This window comes from Phyllostomus hastatus, unplaced genomic scaffold, assembly GCF_019186645.2.
Source record: "Phyllostomus hastatus isolate PE091 unplaced genomic scaffold, TTU_PhHast_1.1 phas_contig_283, whole genome shotgun sequence".
Lineage (NCBI taxonomy): Eukaryota > Metazoa > Chordata > Mammalia > Chiroptera > Phyllostomidae > Phyllostomus > Phyllostomus hastatus.
This window is the reverse complement of record NW_025333833.1, coordinates 12,982,654-12,996,638: the sequence shown is the minus strand read 5'-3', so window position 1 is coordinate 12,996,638 and position 13,985 is coordinate 12,982,654.

The window sequence follows — 13,985 nt, the reverse complement described above, 5'->3', positions numbered from 1 at the left end:
GTGGCCCACTTATTGTTTTCCAATATAAATATAATTGTATCTATGGCTATTTTTCATATGTATGTTTTTAAAAGGGCAGCAAAAATTCAAACTCCTAAGAAGAGTAAGAGAGAAAATTTTAACTTAAATGTCCGCAGCCTGTTAGAGGTTAAATTGTGTCCCCACCACCCCGAAAAGACACATGGAAGTCCTAACCTCCAGAACCTCAGAACCTATTTGAAAACAGATGTAAATGCAGATGTAAGTAGTTAAAATGGGGTCCCACTGGAGTAGGGTGGGTCCTGAACCCAACGAGGTCCTCAGGAGAAGAGGCCAAGAGACACGGAGATAGACACACAGGGCGTGCGACCGCGCAGGCAGAGCAGGCACCAATGCATTGATAAGCCAAGGCCGGCAGGCAGCCGCCAGAAGCTGCAGAGCAACGAGGAAGGGTTCTTCCCGCAGAGGCCTCGGAGGGAGCAGGGCCCTACCGGCACCTTGTGTTCGCTTGGTCTGGGCCTGAAGGCCAAGGAGCGATGTCACCCTGAGTTCAAACTTGCAGCCTCCAGAACTGTGAGAGGATGCATTTCTGTTGCTTCAAGCCACCGGGTTTGTGGTGATTCCTTACGGCGGCCCTAGGAAACTGACACTCAGCCCATCTCCTTAAGACTTCGTGCACAGGCTGACATTTCCCTTCTGTGTTCTTTCGTTTGCATGCAGGGCATGTGGGCTGCCGTCCATTTACTAAAACTAAAGTGCTCTGCAACGGCAGCTTCAAATTTGGTTCATTGTTTACTATTACGTACAAGGGCAGGAATCATAAAGCAAGAGAAAAGCAAGTGAATGGAAAGGAATCTACTGAAAGAAAAAGTGAAGGAAAGCAGAAGACTGAAGAGGGAGAGAAAAAGTGCCTACAGACACTTCATAGAGTTTATTGTGAATAATCTTAAATTCAAGGAAAAGCACAAAAGTTCTCAGAAATGAAATTATCCCGTAAAGGAAATACATTGCTTTGTGACCCCACTGAGCTAGATTTAAAACCCAGCAGCATCTGCGAGGCTTTAAAGAAGTGATACAATGTTCATGAATGGAACAATGGGAACACCAGGGAGCATGCTTTTCCCTCGGGGTCAGTGTGAGAAGTCAGCGTTCAGCAGCCTGTCAGAAATATTCAGTGAAGAGTAACTAATAGTATCAGAAGGCAAAAGGAAAAGCGTTGAGCATAATTTCTTTAACAAGCTCTGCTCTAGCCCCCCTTCCATTCATTACAAAATCAGTATATTTACCAGCTCAGCTAAATGTCATCTTAACCCCAGCTTAGGGGAGAAACTTTGGAATTGGTTAAATAAAAGCAATGGTGGCAACAGCAGCGACCACTGCATAGGAGGGGGACCCACTGAGCTGTCCGTGGCCACTCTGATTGGGCCCAGGACACAGGACACAGGGCACCCGGTGGGAGAAAAGGGCTTTTAATGGCTCAGGCAGGGTGGGTGGGTGGGCAGAGGCATGAAAAGCAAGATTCCCTCCACGATCTCCCCGTGGGGCGGACTTGAGTTAATCGAATGGTTTCCCTTTCAGTGTGTTAGAAACACATCTGACCTTGTTTCTAAATCGTTTCTCATAAGGGTGTCTGAGCAAAGACCACACCTGACGAAAACTTCATTATGGGTGTGTTTTTGTAGAGGAAAAAAAAGGACATAGAAGTGGCTTTCAACCTTTATTTATTATTGAGCTTCATAATGAGAACAAATTAAGTCCAAATTGAAAATATTTTTAAGCCAAGTGAAATGCAGTCACAAGCCAGTATTTTCCTTTTTTTAGAAACGGTCATTGGACAAGAAGAGGGAAAAAAGTAGTGAAGTTTATCCTACTGGAAACAGAAACGGGAAGTTTATTTTCAGAAAGGAGACAACATAACGTGTTCCTTTAGTTTTGTTTTCTCCTTGTCAGAAGAATTGCTAAACTACCCCCAGGCAGACAGCTATATACTCAACTTTAACCTGAAAAAATTATTCTAGAATTATTTAATGTCCTGGGTAGTAGGAAGAATTTAATCTATGTACTACATTAAGGAGACATTTCTTTTCTTGAGACATTTGCCTGTACCATTGTGCTGCTGAGTGAATGTGACTCTTCACCCTCCAGAATTCACGTGGTAAATCCTACCCCCACCCCCATGTGATGACCTTAGGAGGTGATTTGGGGCAGTGATTAGGCCGTGGGGGTGGAGCCCTCCAGAACGGGAGTAGTGCCCTTCTAGAAAGAGAACGGAAGCTTGTGCGTCTGTCTCTGCTCTCTGCCCTGTGAGGACACACAATGAAGAGAGCGTGTCTATGAACCTGGAAGTGGGCCCTCACCAGGCACAGACACACGGGCACCTTGACCTTGGACTTCCCAGCCTTCAGAACTGTGAGAATTGAATGTATGCTGTGTAAGCCATCCAGCCTACAGTCTTCTTCCCAAATGGACTAAGACATTGTTAGTCCATTATAAGTCACTATATTATTTCTACCGTATTATAATTTATCTCTGTGCGGGCCGCACTGCCTTTGAAATCCTGAAGGATTAAGATGATCTAATTCAAGGTTTTATGCTTAGGATCCTCTAGTTCCTCAATAAATGGTGTTGAATGAACTATCATACAACTATGGAGTGGGCTTTAATATGCTCTGGCGAACTCGAACCCAAGACACCTGATACAGTGGATAGATACTTGTCAGTGTTTTGCTCTCCAGTCATCTGAAGACTGTCTCTTTGTCTGAAGCTGGAGATTCACTTCTCCAAGCCCCTGGCTACCCCCTCCCCAATCACATTTCAAATGATCCCATCATGACACTGATGGGCAGCGGTTCCCCCAGGCTGGCGGCAGAGGGAGCCCCGACTGAAACCAAGAGCCTAAGGGGAGCAGTGCCGCCAGCATCGCCCAGCCCATGGGTCCTGAGGTCAGCAGTCACTGCAGCACTGCCTCGTAGGACTGCCTGGGAAATGTGCCGCTGTCGCTGTCGGGGCCCCAGCACCTCCTGCTCCCAAGCCCTTTCCCATCCTGGTGTCCCAGCCTTCCTCGAGATGCTGAGCTACCGTTTCACACTTTTTTCAGCATAAATCATCCAAGGTTTACTTCTGTACCTGTAACTAGGAACCCTGCCAGGTCCAACTGGGCTTCATCGTTAATCAACAGACTGGCAGTCTCACCTAAATACTCTGGGATTAACTAGATTACCTGTTTGCAAATGTGGCCTTTTTTTGACTGGTTGTCTAGACTCGCTTCCTGTTCTGAAACCCTTTGATTCCATTAGGGCAGTTTCAGGGAGGGCTGTCAATATTGTTAACCCAATACCTGTGCTTCTCATTCATTCATCAACAGACGTGTGAGTGCCTTCTAGATGGATAGACCAGACACCACAGTTTTTCCAGCATGGCTCATGTCTTCTAAAAACTCTGGTCAGGAGGGGCGTTCTAGACTGTTGGTGACATGAATAATATCAGGGCCAACGCTGAGAACTGCCCAAGCTCCATCGCCTGTCAGCTGACAGCGTCTCATAGACCAATGGCCGTGTCACTGAGTGGAGGAAGAAAAGATGTTCATGGACCCAATATAATCCTGGTTCGTGGAGCTCTATGGTCAAGTGCTGTTGTGGGAGTTAAATAGACTTAGGGTGTCCCTTCTTACGCATACCTGTCACACGAATCAGACGAAGTCATTCTTGCCCAAGAAAGAAAGGCACTGGCGACTCAGTGGCACAGTGGCACGGACTTGTGGGGAGGTTAGAAAGGAAGTTATTGCGACGTTGAAAGATTCTAAGGGCGATGAGGAAGCTTACTTTTAATGAATGATCGCTCTGGCTGGAATCTGGAAAGAGCGTTAAAGGTAAATGATAAGAAAACCTTCGGGAGGACCTGGGGTCCAGCGAGAGTGAACACGGCAGAGAAGGAAAGAAGGGATGGGTCAAAGATACATTTTAAAGGTGCAGTCTGAAGGACTCGGTGACAGGTCGGGTGTGAGAGGCGAGGGGAAAGGAAGCGACAGTCAGGGAATGCTCCCAGGTTTATGGCTTGGGCAGCAGGGTAATGGAGTGGAATTTACTGAGTGATAAAAACGGGAGTGGGAAGGAACTGGGGAAGGGGACAGAGCAAGATGAATGTTTCAGTTTTGCACAGTCAGTTTGTGATTCTGCAAGACATTCAAGGACAAACACCAATGTGCTGGTATGCATGTCAGTCTTGATCTCTGAGTGGAAATCAAGCCACTTCCACAAGCCACTTGGAAAACTCATGGACAAGTGCCCTGATAACTCTGAGCCGCAGTTTCATCTGAATAGTGAGACCGAACACCTGTTTCTCTCCGCTGGGTGGAGCAAAATATAAATGAGGCGGAGTCTACGAGGGCCTCTCTGACCTATAATTCACTACAGACATGTAGGGTGCCTAATGAGTGAGAGCGAACGTTTCGCGTTGGTAAGACAACTGTGAAATAAGGGCATATACAGTACTAAGTTGTGTCCCTAATGACAAATGTACACACGTTAGAGATACAGGGAGAGAAAGAAGAAAAAGGAGGGAAGGAAAAAAGGGAGCAAGGGAAGGAGGAAAACAAGCCACCAAAAATAGAAGTCCTAGTGATTTTTATGTCATGTACTTGTTAAAACATTACGTTAAACAAAAGGTAAAATCATGACTCGCATGCGAACACAAATGTTTTAAAGATTTTATTAGCCTGTTAGTGAGGGAACTAATAAAATGAAAACAACAACATCCAGTTCAATGGTGAACACACACACACACACACACATGTGTGTGTATGTGTATATGTGTGTTTCCAGGGAAGGGTTCCCTCGATAGGCCTGGGGTCCTCAAACCATATTGCTGCTGGAGAATTCAGTGCCGTCTGTGCAACTGCACCAGGAGAGAACCCCCGGGAACCTGTGCCGGCTTCTTCTGGGCTCTGTCCTACCTGCCTCTTCCCTTGGCTGATTCGAACCTGTGGTCATTCGCTGCAAAACCATAACCATGAGAATGCTGGCTTTTCGGAGTCCTGAGTCTTTTCTAGTGAATCATTGAGGGTGGTCTTGGGGACCTCTGACACATTCAGTCATCAATCAGTAATGGTGAAATCTACTAAAGGTGCAAAATAGGCCTCTTTGGTAGGGCAGATAGAAATACTTCTCATTCCACAAAATGACGTTATATTTCTATGAGTTGTCTTTAATTTACAGATTTGTAAAGGAGGTCAAAGACAGTGAAAGACACAAAACTCTATAGAATCAAAAAACTCTGCAGCATAAACTACACAAAGCTCAGCATTATTTTTGACCATTCCACAGCTCTTTACAATTTTTTCTGACATATTCATCAAGCCACTTCCCAGTGATGACTCCTTAAGGAAGTTCCGTCATTCCAGGCAATAAAGCATCTCTGGAGGCTCAAATAAATGGAAAGTGGTTCGTTTATTAAAAAGGTGATTGTCATTTTAATGTATTTGATCAAATCAATGCCATTTGATTCTCTAATCTATGAACTGTAAATTTCTTAAGAGTAAATGAAAATCCATTCTATGTATTCTTGAGAAAGATTCACAGTTCCAGGTTATTTGAAAAAGAAACATGTTTTCAAGGAATAGCCTATATACACACATACATGTATATGTATATACATATATATTTTCAAAATTAAAGAAAGAGACTAAAAAGACATACCTTTAAGTTTATTATCAAACAATGGTTGATTTTTAGGGAACTACTTTGAAGGCCTCACCTGGAGAAAGTCTTGAATAGAACAAATGGTTACCAAAGGAGCTACCACCTGAGGGCATTCTAACTGGGCTGCTCGAGTTTGAAAGACGAGACAGAGGTAAAAATTACAAGGTGGTTGGGGAAGTGGGAGCGCAAATGCAAATCCCAGGATCCTGGAAATGAGGGTGACCCTGGAAGCCTGCTCCCCAGTGCCCCCGACGCCCCTTACCCATGCTGCTAAAAGGGCAGCGCCATCAAAAACTAACGGAATGATGGCTCTTTGCTGCCTGAAGTAGCCCCAGTGGCTGCCCATTATCGAAGGATAAATACAGATTTCTTAACTTGATATACAAAGTTCCTCTCAAATCTCACTTTGTGCCTTTCCTTAACAAACATCCTCTATTCCAGCCACCAGTGGTTCCCAAGCTGGAATCACCTGCGGAGCTCTGAAACCTGTGCCTCCCGGGCCTCCCCTGGGACTGATTGTATCGGCCCAGACACCAAAAGCTTTTCAAAGCTCTTCAGCTAACCCCAGAGTGCAGCCAAGACTGAGGACCTCTGGACTGACTGTTCTGACGTCCCCACCTGGGGCTCCAAAAAAGACATGGCTGTACTGACTCTTCTCTCTCTAAAATAAATGATTGTTTAACTATTGAACCTGGGTTAATTTTTCCTTTGCTCGCACATTTCCCCCCAAATTATCTTAAAGGCTTTGTTCAGAGGATTAAAAGTCACAGAACATAGATTAGCCTCTCATTCAGGAGCAAATTCTTTCCTAATCAAATCACATTCTTTCTGCCTCCACATCCGAAAGGACTCGCCGGGTGGAAAGAACAGCAGAGCGGCAGCGACTCTTGCTCACTTTGGTTGCCGCCGTCCAGTGCCGAGTTGTCAGGTGTCCGTTACATTTAGGTTTAGGAGAATGGCTGCTCTTCCCTGGCCAAACGAGTCAATTAGCATGGGGAACTGACACCAAGACATGGCATTTGAAATAATGCTTGTGAGCCCAGCATTCTCTTCCTCATAACCTTTCTCCTCTTTTTCCTTTTTTTTTCAGTTAGAAACAGAGGAAACAGAGGGAAGAGAGAGGGGGTGGGGGAGAGAGAGGGAGGAAAGAATGAAAGAAGATAAAAATGTCGCCTTTAAGGAAGCAAGAGCTAATGCCCAAAGATCTTCAGAGATCAGCAAATGGTAGCCTTGTCCAGACGGGACACTCTCAGATTGTCCTCACAAACTCTGGGTGTTCACAGTCTCAATGGCCCCTTGTTATAGCTGCTTCTCCATGTGTTCTCATCCACAAGCCCCCACGGTGCCCCTTGGCAGCCGAGCTCTGAGCGCTCAGCAATAGCAAATGATTGGATGACATCCTCACACGGCTCACCGCGCTCCGCTGCCCAACGACTTTGCTCTGAAAAACAACTTCGTTCCTGTCATCATCGAGAGGATCTGAAATCGTGTCACACCAACACACACTTATCATATAAAGCCGTGTGAAGAAATGGGTCTTGGGCAGTCACAGAGCGAAGGTTCTCTGGTTTTTCAGCTACTCCCACCTCGATGCCTGTGCCCCTCACCTTTTTGTTTCCTCCAAGACCCTCCCTATACGGATTCTTCCCTGAAACGTTTCATCAGGCAGGTGCATGGCAAAGCTCCTGTTTTCTGCTGGCAAGAAGAAATGCAGGATATCACACAGGGAACCTATCCACACAGCATGGAAAATGTAGCCCAGCCCCTGATTCAGAAAACTGGCAGGGAGCGAGTCGGCACACAGGAACAGGGCCCACGGATCGGTTTTCCCGTGGGGGATCAGGCCTGCTACAAGGCTTGCTTTTTGCTAAAACTCCCTCACCCTGAATCGAGGCAGCAGATAAACATACTTTACTGCATAGCTTTAAAGTAACTTCCTAAAATCTGTGCTAAACCTCCCTAGTATGGAGTGTAATCAGTGTAAAGGCTTAACCCCTTGATTTGCAAATATCCTTTTCTTCATAATCATTAGCAATATTCTTTCCCCTGTTATCTGTAAAAGGTAATCACCTAAAGCGAACCTGGGCATAGTAAATGAAGACCATCCTTGGTGCAATGTACCCAGAAAAGCAATAAAAGCCTGTCCAGAGAGGGGTCAGGGCCCTCTCTCACTTAGAGAGTGCAGTGCCGTCCCTTTTCTGCACAGGACTTGTGCAGTCCGTGTGAATTTGTTCGTTGCAGCCACAACACATGGACCCCGTGGGCCAGAGTCTGAATCAATATCACTACAGGTAAGTAAAGCAATTGACCACATAGTTTGATTCAGGTCAGTCTTTTGAAATTTATTTCTACCCATTATTTTACCCCTAAACCAGTTTAAGAGTCTTCTGTTACTTCTACTATTGCTAAGGAGTAAGTGTCCAGTTATACCGTCTCTCTAGAATGTACATTGGTTATTCAGCCCAGCAGAACTTGTGATCTCCAGAAGTACTCATGGAGCTATGCTTCCAGCCGCTTCTTGCTTATTATTTTTTTTTTGGAGGGGGTGAAAGGATACAGCCTCCAGCCATTTCCCTCCGCTACTCCAATGGAAGACGTTCTAAAGTATTTATTTTCTGCCTTCCAGCCTTTCCCCCAAATTGCCATCTGGCTTTGTCCACAGCACTCTCACCCTTGACCAAAATACTCTGCTTCCAGATTCCCGTTTTCACAAAGTTTCATTCATCCTTCCTCACTCAACTCCTATGGTTTGTTCGGAGCCTCCCTCCTTGGCTTTGAGTTGTAGGTCCTTTCAAAGAGCAGCTTTCTCAACACCCACATTTATGTCAGAATAGAACCTGCCTCCTCTGACAGAGCACACACTTTACCCTCACATGCTGTGGCGGTGGGAGTTTTCGTGAAGACCGGTAGAGTCATCTGAGTGATTTGAAGGACATGAAAAAAATAATCTAGTATTGATTTTTAGATTTACTACGAGAAAGGAAGAAGATCAATAGACAGTTTTAGTGAAATTGGACACAAAAAAAATCACAATGAGAGTGGTGTCCTTTTTTTGAGTAGACAACCTCCAAGCGAGAGAGAGAGGTGCTGGAATTACAATAAGCTTTAAAAAAAAAAAAGAAAAGAAAAAGCGTTACACAGTATGCAATATATGAGATTCCAACAAAATGAGTCAAATCACATTATTTTTGATTAAAAAGTAAAGCTTTTGTAAGGAGCAGCTTGAGAGTACTTCAGCTTCACGGACGTAGACAGGTGAGAAGAACCACAAGAGCCAAGCTCAATTCTGCCATCTACTGCCCGGCAGCAGCAACCATGGCCGATGGAGACCTGAGTCTGCTCCAGGCCCCAGGGTCTCCGCCAGAACGTCAACACCCACTTAGAGAAAGATGGCACAGGAGCCACTGAGATTACGCTCAAGAGATGCGACAAAGCTTGCGTCAACAATAACGTACTGGGTTCGGTTCAACCCAGTGGATAATTCTACAAGCTGGGGCCGCTAATATACCCAACATGTAACTAACTGTATTCCACCTCCTTCTCAAAGCTTCTGGGGTAAGAAGTCTATACAATGCCTTTGAATGCTTGGCAACATTGTGGGAGAACAGCCGCACGTTCTCCTAGTTTCATCGATATCTCACCAACCTGGATGTGACACATTATCCTCCTTCGCTCCTCAAGGGAAGATGGGTCTTTAGATATGGAAGGAGCACTCCGGGGTTCGTGTGCTCTGTTATTCTTTCTTGTTCATTTTTTTAAAGATTTTATTTATTTATTTTTAGACAGAGGGGAAGGGAGGGAGATAGAGAAGGAGACAAACATCAATGTGTGGTTGCTTCTCACATGCCCCTACTGGGGACCTGGCCCACAACCCAGGTATGTGCCTTGACTGGGAATCGAACCGGCGGCCCTTTGTTTCACAGGCCAGCACTCAATCCACTGAGCCACACCAGCCAGGGCTGTGCTCTGTTATTCTTGAACAATGTTGTCTTTCAAAGACAAAAAGTAGAGAACATAACTTGAAACACTATAGTTTCGCCTCCCTCAGAAAATGACTTCCACCTTAAATTCTGCCTTGAGTCATATTTTGCCAATGAAAACCCACAGCATATTATATTTGTAGTCAACAATAATAGATCTTATTCTTATATGGAATAAAGAGCAAGGAATCACATTTTCTATCCAGATTACTACTTCCAATAGCATGGAGGAGCACTGACGAACTTCAGCCTAGTAACCCTGTGAGTCTCGTGTGTTGCCAACCGCTTGTCAGTTGTCTAGACCAGTGATTCTCAACCGTTTTCATCTCATGGCACACATAAACTAATTATTACTGAAGTCTGTTCACATCAAAAATACATTATATTTTTTGCTCATCTGACCAAAAAAAAAAGATGTAATTTTGATTTATGCACACAGGATGGCCATTGTTGTGTTGGCTGTTGTCATTTTTTAATTTCACAACCTCAGGGAAAGAGGTCAGTGCCCCTGACTAACAGTCAGGTACTGCATGTTTTAACAATCCTTGCAGCACATCAGTTGAAAAAGGAAGAAGCCAGCATTCTGCAAAGACTGAGGCATAGCGGTCACAAGCCTAGGCTTGCAGTCCAGAAGGCATGGGCCTGGTTTCTGGCTCAGTTCCTCATGAATTACCTTTCTTATTGGACTGCTGTGAGAACTAAAAGAGACAACCTATGTAGAGAAATTAGAATAGTGTTGGCACACCAAAAAATCCTCTGTAAATAATCATCATTATTGGGATCATTATAACCAGTTGGACTTCAACTTTTGAGAGTATAACCACAACCCCATACTTTTATGATGCTTCATGGTTTCCAAAAATTCTTGCTTATTTAGTTAATGCCATAAGCTTCTGAGATAAGTGGTTATAATTATGTTCCCCGTTGACTCCAAGAGGTCAGTGGCTTGCCCAACAGTGCGCATGTGGCTTGGTGGCTGCGAAAAGGCCCTAGAACTCACACCGGGGTCTTCTGACGCCACCGCAGCTGCTCCGAGGAGAGAAGGTCCGACCACTGAGCTGTTAGATCTTGCTCCAGCTGGCACTGGTGAGACATACTCCAGACCTGGTCAGTTTTATCCTGCTCCTCACACAACTCGAGGCACAGAGTTTCAGTTACTAAGACTGTCCTAAATCTCTAAGGAATACTAGGCTGGCACTAATCCATATCCAACTGTACAAATGGGCATGCCTGGATGCATCCTTTTCTATGCTTAGATTGGCTCATAAGCCTTTAACAAAGGCTTCCATTCCTCCCATATAAAATCCCCAATGGCACTGGCATCTGGTTGCACTATTTTCTCGGGAGACTCCTACTTACAGGAGGAAGCCAGAGCTACGTTGCTTGTACACAGGTGTCCTTCGCACAGAGGACGTCCTGCCCCAGCCACGCTCCTCTCACCGCTGCAGACACAGCATGTGCCTGCGCACCGCAGGCCTCTGTTGACACTGCCCTCGGCCTGGAGGGCCTTTCCATTCCCCTCCCTCCACCTTCTCCAACACACACTTCAAGACCCTGCCCAGATAGCACCTTCTCTCCAAAGCTCGCCTTCACCAACCTCCTGAGAGGATGAATGGCTTATTCATCAGTATTTCTTTCTCTCTTTTAAAAAATATTTTATTTATTTTTAGAGAGAAGGGAAGGGAAGGAGAAAGACAAGGAGAGAAACATCAATGTGTGGTTGCCTCTTTGCTCGTCCCCTACTGGGGACCTGGCCTGCAACCCAAGCATGTGCCCTGACTGGGAATCAAACCAGCAGCTCTTTGGTTCACAGGCAGGCACTTAATCCACTGAGCCACACCAGCCAGGGCTCACCAGTACTTCCAGGGCAGTCTCCCATGTTTCTCTTTATTGCACTTACATGTATTTTTCATCAGTGTTTGTGTGTGTGTCCAGACTCTCTCCACATTTCTCTTTATTGCACTCATACATATTTTTTCATTAATGTTTGTGTGAGTGTTTCCAGAGTCTCCCCTGGACTGAAGCTTCCTCGAGGGCAAAAATCACACATCACTTAACTTTAGAGTACGATGCACGTGTTTGATCTATGAAATACACTGAGCTTAAAAGCCACAGGTGGCATGCTGAAGTGAACTAGTATTACACCTCAGGCATCTATCCATGTGACCTTAGGAAATCTCTGCGTGTCCGTTTCAGAAGGTCCCTCCCAACTGGCCAGCAGCCATCCAAGGGGTAACTCGAGCAAGGGAGAGAAATTGTGCCTCACACTGGGACTTGAAATGTGAAGGAACTGATCCACTTAGAACTTATATTCCAAGAAAGCAACACCTTTCCCTTCCAGTTTTCATCAAATAATAATAAATACTTAAATAAATCAGGGCACGTAATGCACCTAGTATTTTGTCTTTTGACCAGTCACTGTATAGCTTTGAGTAAACTGACGAAATTAACTATTTTTTTTCTTTTTCTCACATCTCAAACAATTGTTAGTGTCTCTGCTACATAGACATTAGGATTTTGTTTAGATCTCTTCAGTTTTGGTCAAGTTTAAATATAGTCTTTAAATCCAGGATTCTAGTACTCTAATTTCAAAGTACATGCACTCCTATCCCTAAGACCATCTTTTTCTCCACTGTTTTCTTAATGTCTGTCCTGAATTGTCCTTAATTTAGAGCCTCACAAATTCATTTGGCATTTACCCCGACATTCTCAGGAAGACTTAATTTATAAAGTCTGTAAACATATTCTTTCTGCAAAATAACAGCACCCCTGTCTGTGTTTACTGAGCCAGCTCACGTTTGTGAAAGAAATATGTGACTTCATGGCGTTCATTCCACCTTGCAATGGCAGATGGTGGAGGAGGTAGGGGAAGGCTAGCAGAGAGCTGGGGAGGAGAACCAAAGGTTTCCATACACTTGAAATGAGGAACCCTCAACATTCAGAACCTTCACAATTCTAATTGTCCTCGGGCTCCCTGGCGGAAACCGCTGAACAGAAGCAAGCCGGCACTGCTCCTGAGTAACTTGCACTCTTGCGCTGGAGAGCAGCCAGTGCCCCTGGGACCAGATTCCTGTTTACTTTGCAGTGAATGTGGCAGACGAGCTGCCTGCCAGTAGCCGGACAAGCAGTGAAAACACAGCCGGAGGCCGTCACAGGGAGGAAATCACAGAGCAAGTTAACTTGTGAACTTCGAGGACAGAGATTAAACACTGTGCAGTGAAGCTCAAATGGTGGCCGAGACCGGAAGGAGGAGAACCTGGGCTGAGAAGCCCCCTTGAGAGTTCGGTAAAACATCCGCAGAAGGAATGACGCACCATTGTCCCCCTGTTTGCGCTTTCTTATCATCACTGGCCTTCAGAGGTTTCTCCTGGAAAGGTTACTGATGGACCATGTGTCAGAAATGCAAGTTTATTTCGTTCTGTTTCTCCTGTTCTTCCCGATATGTTTGGTGCAGAGAGAACTGAAGCCAAAGGACAGCATTTGGTGTCAAAATGAGTGTTCCCAGATCCAGTTCAGAACCCAGGATAGCTCATTATGTATTAGCATGGACCCACTGTGTCCTTTGGGTTATAACCCCAAAGTTATTCTTTTTTTGTCCTAAATGCTTTTTGTGGTTGAATTTATTTTCTTCAACGTGACATCCTGAGGAGCTCATAACTTTTCGTTTTTAAAAAATTTTATTTATTTTTAGAGAGAGGGGAAGGGAAGGAGAAGGAGATGGAGAGAAATATCAATGTGTGGTTGCCTCTCACGCGCCCCCTAGTGGAAACCTGGCCCACAACCCAGGCATGGGCCCTGACTGGGAATTGAACCAGCAACCCTTCGGTTCACAGCCCACTGAACTCAATCCACTGAGCTACACGAGCCAGGGCTCATAACTTTTCTGTTGGCCAAGAAGACTGACTTGGAAGAAGCTCCTTGTATGTCTTTGTTATTTTCTCCATTCAGGTACATATTCTATTGCCTGGGGTTCATAATCCTGGGATCAGGAAACTTCTATTATGATAGTAAACCATTGTGTAGACATTCCAGTCAAAGAAACCATGTACAAAGGCTGTGAGCCCACGACACTAGGGGTTTTAGTTGTCCGGCCCTGTAAGGGGTCGGATGGCCCCAGGGCGTGGTTGAGAAAAGGCTCACTAGTGTCCTCGGCAGGCTGTAACACAATCAGGATGCCATCACTGCGTGTATGTGGGCACTAACCCATTATTCTTCCATCTATAATGAGTCTATATTAAACATAAATTTAAGATTTGATGCCATTCCAATGACCCTGAAACTTACAACCTTGCTTCAAAAGACAGCAAATAAAGCATCTTGAAAGATGCAT